This window comes from Eleutherodactylus coqui, chromosome 13, assembly GCF_035609145.1.
Source record: "Eleutherodactylus coqui strain aEleCoq1 chromosome 13, aEleCoq1.hap1, whole genome shotgun sequence".
Taxonomy (NCBI): Eukaryota; Metazoa; Chordata; class Amphibia; order Anura; family Eleutherodactylidae; genus Eleutherodactylus; species Eleutherodactylus coqui.
The window spans coordinates 126,179,979-126,192,950 of record NC_089849.1 but is presented as its reverse complement, the minus strand read 5'-3'; the positions used below and the strand labels follow the sequence as shown (position 1 = coordinate 126,192,950).

Genomic DNA, 12,972 nt, shown 5'->3' with positions numbered 1-12,972 from the left:
GGTATACGGCAAAATATGTGGCTTTAGGCCACTTTCACGTGTTCAGAAAACGGCGCTCAAAATCGTGGCATTTTTACCGTGATTTTGAGTAACGGTTTTAATGGCATGACTCAGCGGTGAGCGCTGCACACTTGTGCTTTTGCGTATGCGCAGCATTTACATGCGTTTCCCCACTCTGAACAGTTAGAAAAAATAGTCCCACTGAGCGTGCCCGTGTGCGTGTGATCCGCGGGCGTGTGATCCGCGGGCGTGTGATCCGCAGGCATGTAATCCATGTGTGTGTGATCGGCGGGCGTGTGATCCGCAGGCATGTAATCCATGTGTGTGTGATCCGCGGGCGTGTGATCCGCAGGCATGTAATCCATGTGTGTGTGATCCGCGGGCATGTGATCTGCGGGCGAGCGCAGTGTACACACAGCCATACGCAGCGCTTGGCTGCAGAATGTGTAAAGCGCATCGTTCTTCGCACGCGGCCGCGGCAGGAGCCCTTAGCAGTTGCCGTATTTAGGGTGCCAGATTTTCGCTGGTAGCTGAGGGTGGGCGCTGCTAGCGAGAACAAAACCAATTTTTTGGTTACTTTGTTATTTTTTTCCATCAATGGTTTTGTTCGTCCCGCTATAATCACGGTCTCATAACGGGACAAACGCGCCCCTCTGTAATAAAGACTGCTAGCGCTCTCACACACTTGTGGGACAAACGCGCCCCTCTGTAATAAAGACTGCTAGCGCTCTCACACACTTGTGGGACAAACGCGCCCCTCTGTAATAAAGACTGCTAGCGCTCTCACACACTTGTGGGACAAACGCGCCCCTCTGTAATAAAGACTGCTAGCGCTCTCACACACTTGTGGGACAAACACGCCCCTCTGTAATAAAGACTGCTAGCGCTCTCACACACTTGCGTTTTTTGCCAACACGATTGTCATTGGGACTTTATAATGTTAAAAACGCATTGACAATCGCGTTAACAAAGAAAAACGCAAACGCAAGTGTGTGGGAGCCCTTATGGGTCGTCCGCCCGTCAGAGACCCAAAAGCGCGTCTCGCAGCGCGATGTAGCGAGGAGGATGTGCAGCAAACACTGGAGTTCTGCAATGTTCAGCAGTGATAAAAAAAAAAATCATCAGTATCATAGTATTCCATAGAATTCAAGGCTGCGCTGAGCAGCAGATCCCGGCGCTCCACAGACACAATACAATATGGAGTTTAGTTATTGTATGAGCCCATCCACCAAGATGAAAGAACAGAGTAACTTTAATAACGAAATAAAAAGACATCTGCGCTAGCCGGGACTCGAACCCGGGTCGCAAGAATGGGAATCTTGCATGATACCCCTACACTACTAGCGCGGCTCTGCAGCTCCGTGAGATCTCAGCCTTGAGTACTGCTGACGTGCGGCTCCTGAGTGGGGAGGAGATGCTGCACGAGCCTCACTGACAGCCGGCACCGATCAGTGTGGAGTGCGCCTCGCATATATCTGTATTACTCCCCACTTCTACACCATTCACAACCTGATTGGTTCTTTGTATTTACTCATTCCTGGTGATTGGTTATTTAGGTTGGCTCATTCACGGCTGCTGGCAGCCATGATCTGCAGTGTTCTATATGCCGACCACCGATCTACGTGCAATCAGCAGCAACTCATTAACAGCCCTGAAAGTGTAATTTAATAATTCAACAAAAAATGAAAACATGTCACTGCAGGCCCCAGCGAGATTTGAACTCGCGACCCCTGGTTTACAAGACCAGTGCTCTAACCCCTGAGCTATGGAGCCTCACACGCTCAAGGAGCAGATTTTTTCCCTTCTATGATAAGTATTACATGAGCTGAGCGTCAGTGTTGGAGTGTTGGAGCCCCGGGGCGGCCAGTAGAACGGCTGTCATTCCTGCTGTCACTGAGGGTCGTGCAGCTTCACTTTGGGCAGGCTGCACTCCTCTGACTATTCTGAGGCCGCGGTCACACGGTGACTTTGGCAGTGCTTCAGTCCCTGGACTGCAATGGTTTTCTACCTAAGGCTGGTCTCACACGTGCGGGTCAGAGGCCGCAGCAAAATCTGTGTCTGACCGCGGCTGACCCCGCATACGTGTTGTTTCAGATACCGCGGACGCTCGCTAACGGTTATGCGCAGTAGAGAGTTATAATAAAAATACGGTAATTCCCGCGCCGTCGCCATACGCAATGATGGGCCGCGGGTCAGACGGCTTCCCTTGACTTCCATGGAAGCCGTCCGTGCAGACACCGCACAAAATTAGAACATGCTACGATTTTAATTCCGCTTGCGTAGATGGCGATCGCCGTCGGCTCATCTGAGCAGATATGCAAAGGTTTTATTTTATCAATGTGTGCGAAACGCCGCAGAACGCCCACGCGGTGACGATAGCGGATTCCACAATTTTAATCCGGTCATGTGAGACCGCCCTTACCCTTAGCAATTGCAGCCATTCAAGGTCGCTTGTGATTCGCAAAAGGAAACTATTGCGCTGACGGCAGTCCAGAAATTTAAATGCAACTGTTATAAAAATTCTTCCTGCAGGCAGCAGCGCCAAATCACCATATCTGCGGCTGGCGCTGCTTCAGATACACGATGGTCGAGAGCACCCTGAACCACTGCCGGCTCCGAGGGAGGCCATGAGGATGGAGGCCACAGAGTCCGCGGGGAGAAATATGAAACTGTTGTTGCCCGTAGCAACCAATCACAGCACAGGTTTTCTAAATATACTATGACATAACAGTTGCATTATGATTGGTTGCTACGGCAACAATGACAGTTCTTATCAATTTTCCATATGTTACTGAAGTGCAGCCACCGCGGCTCTGGCTGGCCACACTTACGGTGGCGGATGAACAGATGGATTGGGGGGAGGAATGCAGGCAGCATCACAGCATTCCCAGCAGCAGCCGTGTCCCTGGTGGCAGCAGCATTCCTAGTGGCAGCAACAGTCCAGGCAGCATTCCCAGTGACAGCATCAGTCCTGGCAGCAGCAGTGTTACCAGCTATGTGCTCCGCTGGCACATGACAAGTGTGTGTAATAGCCTTCCTGTGTATATGCTGTGGTGCATCTATAGTAACATAGTAAAAAAAACACACGTCCGTCCAGTTCAGCCTCTTACCCCTACTGGAAGGCAAAAAACCAAAGAGGTAGAAGACAATTTTCGTGATTTAAGGGAAAAAATTCCTTCCCAAATCCAGTGTGGCAATCAGAATAATCCCGGATCCCCGACCCTCCTGAGTGATCAGTGATATAACATGTAATATTGTAACACTCAAGAACGACGTCCAGAACCTCTTATACTGTCGAATTCATCATCACCGCGACCTCAGGAGAGAGTTCCATAGTGTCACTGCTCTTAAAGTAAAGACCTCCTTCTACCGTGTTTCCCGAAAATGAGACACTGTCTTATATTTAATTTTGCCCCAAAAGATTGGCGGGGCTTATACTCACCTGGTCAGCAGCGTCCAGGTCCTCACGCTTGTCTCCGATGCTGTGGCAGGTTGCCGTGTCAGCCTGACTGAGGAGTCTCTTCTTTCTGGTAACGGGGTTTTGAATTACCCCGCCTCCAGCAAGCGAGTGATGTGATTGGATAAAGCGCCAGCCAATCAGAGCCGGTGTTCGATCCAACCAATCACAGCCATTCAGTGATGTCATTCACTGGATGGCTGTAACTGATCGAGCGCCGACTCTGATTGGCTGGCGCTCTAACCAACCACAGCACTTGCTTGCCGGAGGCGGGGTAATCCAAAAGCCCATTACCAGAAAGAAGAGAATCCTTGGTCAGGCTGACATGCCATCCTGCAGCAGCGTCAGAGACAAGCGCGAGAACCCAGATGTTGGCGGCTAGGTATTTTTATTTATTTTTTGAAGTAGTGTAGCTAGGGCTTATTTTCAGGGGATGGCTTATATTTCAAGACTCCCCCGAAAATCAGGATAGGCCTTATTATCGGGGTAGGTCTTATTTCAGGAATGACGGTATGTCGTGTAGAAACCTTCTTTCCTATAGATGTAGAGAGCGCCCCCTTCTTACAGTCACAGTCAGGGGTATAAATAGATGACAGCAGAGATTTCTGTATTGTCCCCTGATATATTATACATAGTTATTAGGTCGCCCCTCAGCCATCCTTTTTCTAAACTAAACAACCCCAATTTTGATTGGGTATTGTAGTCCGCCCATTCCACTTATTTAGGCCGCCTGCAGACGAGCGGGTCGGATCCGGCAGCGAGAAATCTCGCCGCGCGATCCGACCCCAGAGCCTGCAGGGACAAGCGCGTACTCACCCGCGCCTGGCGGCCCCGGCTCTTTGATGTGCCGGCTGCCGCGCAGCCGGCGCATGCGCAGACCGGAGCCGGTGGCCAGGTGAGTGCGTGCCCCGCAGAAAATTAGAACATGCCGCGGTTTGTTTGCCGCGCGAGATTTCGCGCGGCCAAACCGCGGCCGTCTGCATAGGAGTGCGTATTGTAATGCACTCCTATGCAGACTTTCAGCGGCGGAAATCCCGCGGGAAATCCCGCGGGAAATCCCGCGGCGGGATTTCCGCTCGTCTGCAGGCGGCCTTACTTAGTTGCCCCCTTTGTACCCGCTCAACCTCTGATATGTCCTTCTTGATTACCAGTGCCCAAAACTGTCCACAATATTACATGTGTGGTCTGAGCAGTGACTTGTAGGAAGCTTGATCCTGTTATCAAATCTATGAATCTATGTAGTAAGCTGTGTTCTGTTACCATATCTATGCAGTAAGTTCAGTTCTGGTACCATACCTATTTAGTAAATTTGAATCAACATTAGTACCATATTTATGTAGCAAGCTTGGTTCTGGTACTGTTTTTGTGCAGTAAGCTCAGTTGTGTTATCTTATCTATGCAGCTAGCTTTGTTTTGGTAGCATATCTATGTAAAAAGCTTGGTTCTGTATCTGTGCAGTAAATTTAAGTCTGGTACTGTATTTATGTAGATACAGTATAATGTCTATGGAGTAAGCTCAGTGTTGTTTCTATGGAGTAAGCTTGGTTCCGATGTCGTACCTATGTAATAAGATTGGTCCTTCTCTCACAGCTATGTAGTAAGCTTGGTTCTGTTATCCTATCTATGTAGCATTTATTACCATTTCTCTGCAGTAAGCTTGGCTCTGGTACTGTATATATGTAATAACCTTGGTTCCATTGCCTCATCTATGGAATAAGCATCAAATCAGTTTTTTGGACTCTGAGAGGGGAGGCGGGGAGATTTTTAAATCCCCGCTTGCTGAAAGTGCTGGACAGCAGTGCAGGGGAGCCAGCCAGAGGACACGTCTGAGCAGCGGAGAGGTGAGTACATTTTTTTCTTGTTTTTTTTAACCAGCTAATGATGATTTTTCAGGGAAGGGCTTATATTTCAAGCCCTTCCCCGAAAATCATGCTGCAGGGGTTGCCACAAACCACTGTTTCAATGGGGCCGGCAGCAGCGCCGATCCCATTGAAAGCAATGGGATAGCATGCTGGACTTCTGCCACAGCTGTCAGGGTGCCCACGAGGATGAAGGAAACTCCTGTCACAGCTGTGGCAGAAGTCCGTGGTATTCTCCCTATGTTTTCAGTGGGGCTGGCACTGCTGCCACTGGCCCCATTGAAAACACTGCGATATCACAGCGTTTTTCTTGCGCTGTGAGGCGACTGTTTTCACTTGCTCTCGCAGCGCAAGAGAAAAAAAAAATTGCCAGTGGGTGTGAGCCCTTAGGAGCTGCCAGGAATTGGGCAAGGAGTGGGGAGTTGTAGACACTAAACAGTTTAGTAAGGAAAGGAGCGAATTGTTTGCAGGCATGTCAAGTCACCCAGACTTCCTGGGAGACAACAGGCTTTCATCCCCCTCTGCTGGCCATGTGGAGCCTCTCCCGGTCACCCGGTCTGCGGCTCAACACCGAAGAAGTTTTCAGCAAAATAAAAGCCTGAATTATACTCCCCTCTTTTGCTGCCCTTGACTGCTTCAGTCCTTTCAGTTCATAGAAGCAAAATCGCATGATCTGAACAAGGACATGGAGGCTCTGATACACTGATGTACCCCCTCTAGCTTGGATACAAGAGGTGATTCAGCGGGCATGGAGGCTCTAGTACCCTGTTGTACTGCCTCTAGCTTGAGTACAATATGTGATACAGGCGGACATAGAGGCTCTAGTAGCCTGTTGTACCACCTGTAGCTTGGGTACAACATGTGATAGGGGCGTGCATGGAGGCTCTAGTACCCCCTGTTGTACCGCCTCTAGCTTGGATACAAGATGTGATACGGGAGGCACAGAGGCTCTAGTACCCTGTTGTACCGCCTCTAGCTTGGATACAAGATGTGATACGGGGGCATGGAGGCTCTAGTACCCTGTTGTACCGCCTCTAGCTTGGATACAAGATGTGATACGGGGGCATGGAGGCTCTAGTACCCTGTTGTACCGCCTCTAGCTTGGATACAAGATGTGATACGGGGGGCATGGAGGCTCTAGTACCCTGTTGTACCGCCTCTAGCTTGGATACAAGATGTGATACGGGGGCATGGAGGCATACTGGTTACTTATAGTATCCTGCGGCATATTGCTCCACATTTGCTGTAATTAAGCCTCTTAATGGTACAAATTCGTAGGCTGTTGAAGTTGGCATTCCAGATGGTTCCATACATGTTCTATTGGTGATAAATCTGGCAGTGGGCAGCCACGGAAGTGTGACAATGTTGTGGGGGCTCCTGTGACCCCTTTGTGTGCGGCAGAGCATTATCCTGCTAGAAAATGCCTCCTGGAAGAGCTGCCCTACCATGACTAAATATGTTCTCCAGGAAATGGCCAACGCCTCCCGTGAATCAACGACGTGCTGTTCCCATGAGCTTCAGATGAAGATGAATTAACTGCTTGAATAACAAGTGTAACAGATCACCTTAATACATTGTTCACGACAGCATTGTAAACAGAGGCAATGGTGGGTGAGCATCAAATGCAGTACAAGTAACGGGCAGCATGAGACCAAATGTCCTTCAAGCAAGCGCCTGGAAATGGTTCCAATGGACACCAGGGCCTGTAACAATGGTGATATCTGTCTCTGGATGATACAGACCATTGTAGCTGCTTATTCTTGTTGGAAGACCCTCTCTTCTGGTGGTGCAGCGTCTGAGGAGCGGGCCCACAGCCAAGGAGATAGTGGGGTAGATTGCGGCCTTGTCACGGGGCTCTACCATCTCCTCCCATGGGGGTAGCATGAGACCCATCTAAGTTACTGCTGGGGGTGTTTCATGGGGTAACTCAAGTAGTGGTTTACATGAATGTCCTTTTGTCACTTGTGACGCCACCATTCCTTCCTCTGCGGTGAATTCCAGAAAGTTGAAATAAGTAGTCCACACACACAGGGAAACGTTTCAAAAGCAAAGCCGGGAACGGTCATCAGTGCTCCTTTACTTGTAGAAAATTATTTACAGTCCGACAGTAGAATACACACGCCAGCAGGAAAATGGTGCAGAACACAAAGTGGTGTGAGAGGAAGGATTCACAGGATGGCAGACTAATCCACAGTCTAAGTTATCTGTGGGGTTCTGTTACTGGCCACTCTCTCCAGCTCTCTATCGGTCAACACTCACATTTGGAAGATGGGCACTCAACACTGCATGGCGGCTCATCTCACACTTTCAGTCCTCCAGGTCACCAGCAGGAAGGCATGGGTGAATTGGGCCCAGGGCACACACAAGGCATTTGCTTGGCCTCTTCCATCCTGGAGTTCCTTGTAGCACAAGGCGCAGTTTCTCTTAACCACTCCAAGTCTATCAGATTCCCCAGACAAAGGACCCTTGCGTACACCTTGCAGTCAAAAATATATTACATGGTCACATGACATACAACAAGATAAATTTTCCAGACAAAACCCAGACAGTAACCCATTCAGTGCTGCAGAGGTGCAATGCACATCAGATTCATGAAACATAGAAGACACTGACAATACATTGGCACAAGACAAATGCATTTACACTTATGGAGGGGCCCCGTTAACTCTGGGCCACTACAGTGGTTCGGTGTGGGCATCCTGAGCCTAGTGGGATGTAAGCATTGGCAACCTAAGTAACATAACTTGATTGCTCGCCTTTTGTTCTCTCCCAGACCCTCTCTCTTTTTTATTCTTTCTATCTCAGAGGACATGACAGTTTTAGTTGTGTCCAGTGCTGCTTCCAGAGAAGTCTGACAGATGCTTGAGTACCACCATAAGATGGACCTCCTGCAATGGAGCCTTCAGAGAATGCATTCATTTCATTTTCCCCACTGGGGATGCAAGTGTTAATGGGGCTGTTATAGCGGCAGCAGTGATGGCTATTTTCTGAGCCAGCCATATGCCACATGGCTCTGTCAGGCCTGCAGTGGCTATGATAGATACAGATGATGTTGATAGTGTGGCCTTCCTCATTATCCCAAAGGAGCAACCAATGAGGAGTAAGCGAGAGCTATCCTGAAGCGCCGCTGGATCTGAAAACACCCTGAGATGCCTGCAAGGAAAATCGGAGGCACAACACTACAGACAGAAGTGGGTGCAGTGGGTACAGCAGGGATTAGTTGTAGGCCTTCTTCACGGTGGCTCTACTGTCTCCCATCCAGAGGGTAGTCAGGGGCCTGTCCAACAAGGCCTCGGGCAGGATATTAAGGTGTGGGTAACCAGGGACTTGTTTACCTGGTTTCTTCTGCTGGATTGTCACAGGTGACACCACCGTTCCTTCCTCTGCGGTGATGCTTGGTTAGGGAAAGATAGTCCACACACAGAGTAGTTGAAAACAAAGCCGTAACAGTCAGCAATGTTGCTTTACTGGTAGTCCAATATCAAACAGTTCAAAAGTACACAAGTCCAATACAGCACGGCTATAAACGGAATTAGTGGTGAGACAGGGAGGCAGAACAAAGGATGAATACTGGGCACACAGTCCTAGTTATCTGTGCAGCTCCGCTCCTGGAAAATCACTCACTCTTTCCCCTCCGGACTCTCAACCTGTCAACACTCACTTGTCAGATGCTTCTTAAGGATGCATGGCTAATTCCTGTTGCTCACAGAGGCTTGTAGTTTTACTGTGGTCTTCTGAGATTAGATAAATCCAAGGGAGATGGCTGATACCCTTCAGCCTCCTCCATCCCTAGTAGCCTAGGCCAGACTACTTGCAGACGCACTGGCTAGACTGAACTGTTGCTAGACCAGGCTCTTTGCAAACACCCACACACGCACTGACTGACTTGCACTCACATTCTGCAAACATTTATATCAAGCATGGTCAGGTGACCACAGACTCACAACACAAAAAGGATACATTTCCAGACAAAGACGACTCATGCAGACATTAACTCTTTCAGTGCTGCAGAGGTGCACCACACATACTTCATGCACACAGAAGTTGCAGACAATACAGATGCACAAGACAAATATAAAAGACATTCTGAAGTGGCCTATAGGTCTGGGCCACTGCAGCCCCCCCTACCTAGAATAAGCCGACTCCAGCGTCTCTTAAAATAGAGTTACTGTTTTGGAATTGGTCTTCTTCTAGTGCACTACTCACTAAACCAATGTAAAGAACCATCTGCTCAGTCATGGAGCATGTAAGGCAGAACCTTAACACTTTCTCCCCCCCTCCAGTTACTTCTCAGAGTTCACCCATCCCGGAATTTAGAATTCACCTAAGATGTAACTTCTCCTGTAAAACATTTATTTTATGACAGCGTGAAGGATTTGTGTGTAGTATTGCCATACCTATTTGAAGAAGGGTTGCTAGACTGGACAGAATCCAGGTTGCACTAGCAGTTGCTATGTGGCCTGTACATAACTCTTATTCCCAAAATCTAAGCAAGAGAGAAACATACTGTTATATACAAAAGGATAGAGAAGGGTGACTGGCAGGACCTGAGAAAATTAAGGGATAAGTGGAATTACCATCACTTTCCCGAGACACTCCGTTAAGAGTGTCAGCTTTACGTCTATAGCCCAATCTGAGTAAGGCCGCCTGCAGATGGGCGGGTCAGATCTGGCGGCGAGGATTCTCGCCACAGGACCCGACCTGAGCGCCTGCAGGGACCAGCGCGTACTCACCCGCTCCGGCTGTTCGATGTGCCGATTTGCCGTGCAGCCGGCACATGCACAGACCGAAGCCGGCGGCGGGTGAGTGACGTTTCTGTGTGGGGCTCGCAAAACCCCGCACAGAAATAGAGCATGCCGCGATTTGCTTGCCGGTCGAGATTTCGCGTGGCCAAATCGCGGCCGTCTGCATAGGAATGCATTTGTAAACACAATCCTATGCAGGCTTTCAGCCACGGAATTTCCGCTCGTGTGCAGGCGCCCTAAAGAGAGGAAAACAGAAATGAGGATGTATTCCCTGGGACAGGTGAAATTACAGGTAGGCACTAGTACATGGCTCAGGTGAACACATGGGACTGGACAGACAATCACTCTTATCATGCCTACATTCATACATGCAAACACGGGCACTCTAGGATAATGCAATTTAAGCACTTCTTTTACTTGTCATAAACATTCTTTACCCTTCTGCACATTACTTTAACATTCCAATGTTACTTGAACTAAAACTTTAAGCATAAGTAAACAATTTGGGGAACTAAACATTTTAGAGTCCTTTTGGGCAAGGGAAGAAAACAAAAGTCCAACAAGGAAAAAACACAAAAGTCTTTAAATACAAGAGTCTCAATTAGCACCAAACAACTTTGTGCTGAGCTGCAGGTTCTTCAGACTCAGACTCCTTCATGAAGCCAGAAGGGGTAGGCATGCAACTTCACGACCTTATGCTGAGAGAAGCATTAGGAGAGGGGCTATCAGGATCTCTCACCATGTGTAGAAAATCCTCACAGAGAGTCCTTGATTAACAAAGGATCTTACACCGGGGACAGAAGACTGAAGGGGTCCCTACACTTCCTGCAGCCCACGGGGAACAAGGCCCCAGGGATAGCGCTTGTGATCTGGTGAGCACACATCTGAGGGTGCCAGGACTGTAGCAGGCCTGAAGGGGGAACATGGCCACAGGGACAGCGCTTGGCCCATCCGGTGATCGCACATGTGAGGGGGCTGAGAACTGTAGCAGGGCAGCAGGGGGAACATGGCGAGCAGTAAATCATACAGTCAATCGGAAGCTAGGGGTGTGACAGCGGCGTTTCTCCATGCAAGTCCTGTCAAACCCCTAGCTTCCGGTGGTGACAAGATACAATAATACTGAATTACATAGCTTAAAAAAACGTAGTACAACAAAAAAAAGCCTATATAAATTTGATATTGTAGTTATCGTACTGACCCACAGAATAAAGTTAGTATATTATTTTTGTTGCAGTATGTGCACCATAGAAACAAGATGCACCCATAGATGGTGAAATTTCGTCTTTTGTCCATTTCACTCCACTTAGAATTTTTAAAAAGTTTTTTAGTATATTATATAGTACACTAGCGTACCCGTCGCGCGTTGCTGCGAAGACAGACATACATACATTCGTTGCTGCGAAGACAGACAGACATAGCTATCCAATCCAGTTATTTACACTTTGCTTGTCTGCCTGCGTGCCGTGGATTATTCTAGGGGTTTTCCCCAGCTCGCAACATTGTATCCAATAAGCGAGTTCTCCACTAAACATTGTTCTCCATGAAAGAACTGAGCGTATCTTTTTTAAAAATGACGGCAGCAGTGACCAATGAGATTTTGTAGGCCGCTGCTTCCCCCTTGCAGGCTGAATAAAATAGCCGATGTGTGGAACATCCAATTTATCCGGCTGCTGTGGCTTCTTGGGAAGATAGCCTAGTACATGTTTGCCCACTTCCAACTCCAATGGAGACTGACTGTAAATGGCTGGCGTGCTCTAGTATTTATGGTTCCAAGCTGTACGTGTCATTGCATACAGTCTATCTATCTATCTATCTATCTATCTATCTATCTATCTATCTGGGTTATTGCATACAGTCTATCTATCTATCTATGACATCAGGAAATGAGAGAATTAGATTCCGTACATAAAATTTGGACACTAATTCTTTGGCGCTTTGAATTGAATAATCAAGTTGGGACCCATTAGCTTTTCCCATTTATGACATAATCAATGCTCGTGCCAAATTTCAAGTTTCTATGACATTGGGAAGTGAGAGAATTAAATTCCGTACATAAAATTTGGACGCTAATTCTTTTGCGCTTAGAATTGAATAATCGAGTTGGGATGAGACATAAGGCCTTGCCCATAAGCATTCCCCAACCTCCAAGAACTGAACCTACCTACCTGAATGAGATTTTGTAGGCCGCTGCTTCCCCCTTGCGGGCTGAATAAAATAGTCGTTGGGTGGAACATACAATTTATCCGGCTGCTGTGGCTTCTTAGGAAGATATCCTAGTACTTGTTTACCCACTTCCAACTCCAATGGTAATTGGCTGGCGTGCTCTAGTGGTTCCAAGCTGTACGTGTCATAATAGAGCCTTAATGACATCACAATGCAGCTTTATAGAACATGTTGGGGCATGTTCAAGGGCGTCCGATGTTGATGACATCAGTGATGACATCACAATAGCAGGTGGCTTACTTATTCGATCTACGTGGGGGGTGGTAACTTTCGACGACGCTCGCGCGCGCGCCATTTATCGTAGGATAGTTGTACTATGCCTATAATCTTCCCAGGAGTGTACTCAACAACTTCCCAAAGTTTCATGGCGATCGGATGAATGGTGTAGTAGCGCATAAAGGACAAACAGACAGACACGCACGCATACAGACATACATTCAATTTTATATATATAGATTAAATAGTACCACCGAAAATGGAGAAAGAAAAGGGCTGCATCTTTAAGGGGTTAAAAAAGAAAGGAATAACAAAGGTAACTGTAGCTCACTTATATATACTGGCGGAAAACCCACCATATCCAGATCTAACTTTTTCAGTGGTTTATAGTCTCCATGATGGAAGCAGTTTTATATAGAAGAGAGGATAGTCACCCAGCGATGTGAGAGTAGGTCTGGCAAACGTACTCTGC

At 47.9% G+C, this 12,972-nt stretch overlaps 2 non-coding genes across 2 annotated transcripts; both read right to left on the bottom strand.

The window, feature by feature from the left end:
- Nucleotides 1-1,276: 1,276 nt before the first annotated feature.
- Nucleotides 1,277-1,347, bottom strand: TRNAG-CCC (transfer RNA glycine (anticodon CCC)). The gene has a single exon. It is a non-coding gene; the product is annotated as a tRNA-Gly (tRNA).
- A 353-nt stretch (nucleotides 1,348-1,700) lies between these two features.
- Nucleotides 1,701-1,773, bottom strand: TRNAT-UGU (transfer RNA threonine (anticodon UGU)). Its single transcript has one exon. It is a non-coding gene; the product is annotated as a tRNA-Thr (tRNA).
- Between the last annotated feature and the right edge of the window lie 11,199 nt (nucleotides 1,774-12,972).